Here is a 5,859-nt window from a genome sequence, read left to right on the forward strand (position 1 = left end):
TTCTTTTATTTTATTTTATTTCCTTTTATCTTATTTCCAAAAATCCAAAAATATTTTGTTTAACTTTAATTTTTAATTCTTCTAACTTATCACAAAAAAAAAAAAAAAAATCTTTGCATTCCTTATTTTCTTACATTTTTATTTACTTGCCTTTTTATTTTTATTTGTGTACATATTTGTTTTGTCTAAAAAACAAAAAATAAAAAAATGAGACGATTTTTCAAAGAAGCATTCCGTCTTGCTAGAGACGTTAAACTTAGCACCTATTTTGCATATTTCTTACATTTTTCATTTTTCTTTGCATGTTTTCACATATATATTAAAAAAAAAAAAAATGAAAAACAAAAAGTAAGAAAATTTTGTATATACTTGCATTGTACATATTCTTTCCATTTTTTTTTGCATTGTACATGTTCCTTTTCATTTCTTGCATTGCACATATTGTTTTTCATTTCTTACATTGAACATATTCTTTCATTACATTTTGCCTTATTTAATTTTCTTTTTATATTTTGTTCATGCATTTTATTCTTTGTTTTTCTTGCATTTTGTATATACTTGCTTTCATTAAATGAAAAATATAAAAAGATTCATCATTGTGCCCTTATGTATAGTCATGCATACTTTATGCTTTAGTTAGGGCTTGATCTTATATTTCTCTTGCATCATGTGTTACATTACCTTAGAATGCTTGATTTGATTATTCTTATCCCATTTGATATTTGATGTGAGTTTGCTAGCGTGGTTATTCAAGTAGGTTGTTGATTCCAAGTTTGGGGGAGACGTTTTTCGAATTGGATCATGACCGGGCTTCATGTCTACACCACCATGGTATACTCTTTCCACTTTTTTTCCATTGTTCTCATTGCACATTGAGGATAATGTGTGGTTTAAGTTTGGGGGTAAGGTGTCTTGTTGCATTCTACTTAAGATTTGAGCTTTAAATGCATGATTGAGATTTGAGATTGATGTTAGCTATGATTTTGATCTTTTGAGGACTATATTACTTAAAATTTAAAAATTGCTTGACTTGAGAGTCCAATACTCCTCGTATGCCTTGAGGATGCCATTTAGGAGTAAATTTTTCAAAAGATTGATATCTTGCTTGCATTTGTGGTCCACATCATCCTGAATTTGTGATTGTTTTGAGATTCATTCTAGGATTCTACACTAGCACCGGTGCACACTAGCATTCATTTATGGGGTACATGCTTTGTTGATTATTGAATTGGTTATATCCCAATTGGGCTAGTAGTGCATTGAAAGCTTTCATTCTTGATAAAGGTGGATAACAACCCCTTTTCATTGAGTAGCCGGGATTCTTGCCTCATTAAGCAGTGAACTTTTCGCGCCGAAAGGTGGAGGGCCCAAACTCTAGGTTAATAATTGAATTGAAAAAAAAAAAAAAAAAAAAAAAAAAAGAAAGAAAGTTGCAAAAGTAATAAAAGTGAGGACTTCTCCCAAAAGGTGAGAAGTAGGAAATGATTAGATGGTTGTTCTCTTGATTTGTAGCCTAATTGATTTGAGTTTGTAAGTCCGTTGGGGTGTCTTAACACCTAATACCCTAAAGCCATCTGGTTTGGGAGTCATTGACCTAACGCTCGCTACATGAATCTTCTAGAAAGCTTAAGAGATCAACACATTGCACCATACTTCCATCTTTAATCCTAAAAAAATAAAAAAAAAATAAAAAATTGAGTGAAAAGAATAAGCACACCTAGAACAATAAAGCTTTAATAAAAGGTCCACTTTTTGTCTTGATAATTGGGACTAGATTTGTATGCTAGTTTGAGGGTAAGGATGTGATTAATTCCTTAGTTGGCTAAGATAGCAACACACTTGATGCCAGACCACTCAAAAAGGATTCTAGACTTGTTTCGATTTTCATGATCATTTTCTTGATGTGTGGAGGACCATACTTGCTTATTTGATATTGAGATTTTGGGAGATTGCTTGGAAATGGTTGAAAAATTGCATACTTGAGGTAATTTTCTTCCAATGCTTGTTTGCAATATTGGTGCCTCTTTTGAAAGAATAAGCTTAATGTTTGTGGGTACCATTTCTGGAAACCCTCACGAGACTTCACTTGTCCACTAGGGGTAACCTAGGGGTTTAAAAGGCTTGTTGCATATGCTAAATGCAATCGTGTTCCCTACGAAAGTGGCGCTATCATTTTATTGCTTTCTAGTTTATAGTTGTTTAGTTGTTCATTTCTTTTCTTTACTTTGTAGTTCATTGCTAGGGACTAACAATATTTAAGTTTGGGGGTGTGATGAGAGCTAAAAAGTACACATTTAAACCCCTTAAGCTTGAGTATTCTAGGACCTTTATCTATCTTATTTATCCGTTTTAGTACTTATTTGTGTTTTTATCTATTTCAGGCCAATAATGTTAAAATGGGCTAAAAATGAGTTCTTAAGGCCTTTTTGGAGTCAAACTAAGTCTTAGCGATGATCCGGAGCAAAAAGAGGCTGATTTGGAGCAAAAAGAGGCTGATACTGAAAAGCTAAAAAGTTGGATGGATCGTAGAAAAAGTTGGATCGATCGAAAATAAGTTGGATCGATCAGAAAAGTTGGATCGATCGAAAAATAAGTTGGATCGATCGAAAAAGTTGGATCGGTCGAAAATAAGTTGGATCGATCGAACTGGACATACTGGCAGCAAGCTGTCACTTTTTCCGTGCGCGCCCAAAAGTTCACCTACCAAAAAGTTGCGGGATTAGATATTTTTGGGCATAATTCTAGACTTAGTGACTAAGAAAAGGACCTTCTTTATAAAGGGAAGCAACCCATTTGTAAAAAGGGGATTTTTAGCTTTTATCATTTTATTTTCTAGATTGTAATTTTTATTTTTCTCTCTCTAGAAAAGTTAGAAATTAGGGTTAGAAGAAAAGAGAGAAGTGGAGGCACATCTCAAGAACACATCTCTAAATCTACTATCTCTCCATCTCTAGAGCTTAAAAGAAGAAGAAGAGGAGGAGGAAGAAGAAGATGGAGCCATGTTTGGAGCTTGATTCCATGACTACATCCACTTCCTCCATGATTGACTAGATCTACACTTAGGGCTTGAATGAGCCCTAAGTCTTGTGTAATCTAAACCCTTGTATTTCTATTTTTGGGGATTTATATATATATTATTGTGATTAGTGTTCTAGCCTTGTGAATTTCATGAATCTTGGTATATTTCTATGATTTCCATGGTCTAATTCTTCCTATTAATTCTCTAGTTTATTTACATGTCTATGTGTGATTAAATTAGGAATTATGTCTCACATGATTCATATGGGTTAATTCTTCCATTGATTCTCTATTTTAATTACATGTTGTCTTATGTGTGATTATTTGGGGAATTGATCTCTACACTAGTTTTTCTATATTAATTGCATGTCTATGTGTGGTTAATTGAGAATCTAGTGATGGCTATACATTAGTGCTTAATGGAATGCTCTTGTTATGTCTCTTAATGGTTCATACTTATTTCTTGATGGATTGTGCCTCTCCTTTAGTTTATTTTCATGCTAGTAGTGTAGTTGTAGTGTAGTGTTAGATGGGGAGATAATTCATGCTTGTTCTTTGATGTTCCATGTTTTTGAATGCAAGAAGCATATGCTCTAATATTGTGATGTAATGGAATTTTGAGCTTAATGAAGGATTAATGACTTGATTTGATATTTTGTTCTCTTCACATGTTGTCTAAACAATATATTCCTCTTCCAATAGATATATTGTAGCCTTTCACATGTTGTTTAGACATTATACACATGTTGAGTCACCTGTGCTAGTCGAACCAATTTTGTTCACAACAATGTATTCCCCATTAATGGAAAGCAAGTGGTTAATTACATGAGCTTAGTGGTGATTCCAACACCCTAAGTCCTCTCTTCTCATCTCTTAAATCCCTATCTCTACTCAGTTTTATTTTTATTGCATTTTAATTAATTCTTTTCTAGAAGTAATCAACCAACCCAACTCTCTTTTGCAATCATTTGGTACGCTAGAGTCGGAGTTGAAATTGCAACACGTATAATCCCTTGGGACAATCCCTACTCACTCTTGCTACGTTATTAGTGGTGTTGGTAGTGGTTTTTATAAATTTAAATTTGACATAAAAGGCTTTTCTTGAACCACACATTCATTACATTTAGTTTGGCGTATTGGAACGGCCGTCATCACAAGGTTTAAACACATTTTGTTCAAAGTCAAATAATTTGACTGCTTGATCAAAACAAATGTTTCATGTGCGTGAAGCTTGCTTAAGTCCATAAATAGACCTATTCAACTTACACACACAGTCCTCACGACCTTTAACCACAAAACCGTCTGGTTGCCTCATGTAGATGTCTTGTTCAAGATGGCCACTTAAAAATGCCGTCTTAACATCCATCTGCCATATCTCATAGTCATAATGAGCACTAATGGCCAAAACAATGCAAATAGATTTAAGCATTGCAACTGGTGAGAATGTATCCTCATAATCAATACCTTCACGTTGAGTGAAGCCTTTGGCAACCAGTCTAGCTTTGAATGTCTCAACATTCCCATCCATTCCTTTTTTCGTTTATAGATTCATTTACAACCAATGGGCTGAACCCCATTAGGAAGTTCTACAATTCCTAGACTTTGTTAGAATACATAGATTTCAACTCTGATTTCATGGCATCTTTCCAACGATTCACATTTATATCGGTCAACGCTTCCGCATAGCTAACTGGGTCCGACTCATGCTTATCGGGGACGGCCTCATAGACCTTACCCAAAAGCGTTAGTTTGTCGGGTCGGATGATAGTCCTCCCACTACGACGAAGGACCGGTGTAGGAATCGATGTACTAGATGATGGTATATCAACAGGGACTTCTTGTGTCTCATCATTCTCAGTATTTATATTAGGTATGTCCATAGGGGGTATATCTGATGTGTCAATCATCTCCTCTAACACTATTTGGTTACTAGGTCTGTGGTTTATAATATAATCCTCCTCTAGGTAAACAGCATGAGTGCTGACAATAACCTTATTGTCCTTGGGATCATAAAATAATCCACCTTTAGTGCCCTTAGGATAGCCAACAAATAAGCATGCATCTGACCTTGCTTCTAACTTGTCTGTCTGTTTCTTACGCACGTGTGCTGGACACCCCCATATATGCATGTGATTTAAACTAGGTTTCTGTCCAAACCACAGCTCATATGGTGTTCCTGAAATAGACTTGGATGGAACACAGTTTAAGATGTGCATCGCTGATTCTAAGGCTAATCCCCAATAATGATAAAGGTAATGTAGTAAAACTCATCATAGATCTAACCATGTTAAGCAAAGTTCTGTTTCTCCTTTCTGTCACTCCATTCGTTGGGGGCAGTCAGGTGCGAATAACTGGAGCACAATACCCTCATTGACCTATGATCCTTGACCTCCCCCAAGAGGTATTCACCTTCTCGATCAGATCAAAGTGTTTTGATAAGTTTACCTAATCTACGTTCCACTTCCGCCTGAAACTTACGAAATTTTCCATAAGTTTCAGACTTGTATCGCATTAGGTAAATATATCCAAAATGTGAATAATCATCAATAAAAGTGATGAAGTACTCAAACCCTCCTCTCGCTTGGGTGTTCATAGGACCACACACGTCTGTGTGCACCAACTCTAATTGTTCTTTGGCTCTATATCATTTGGCTGAGAAAGCCCTTCGAGTCATCTTTCCTTCAATACAGGATTCACAAGTTGGCATAGGCTCATCTGCCTATGCCAAGGTAATAAACCTTCTTTAACCAACCTTTGAATCCTATTTTGATTGATGTGACCCAATCGTAGATGCTAATGATACAATAAGTTTGGAGAAACTGCTTTTCTTTTAACATTCAA

Source organism: Cornus florida, unplaced genomic scaffold (assembly GCF_030987335.1).
Source record: "Cornus florida cultivar Cherokee Brave unplaced genomic scaffold, ASM3098733v1 CherokeeBrave_3.0.0_Hap2_Chr08, whole genome shotgun sequence".
In the NCBI taxonomy this organism is placed as follows: Eukaryota; Viridiplantae; Streptophyta; class Magnoliopsida; order Cornales; family Cornaceae; genus Cornus; species Cornus florida.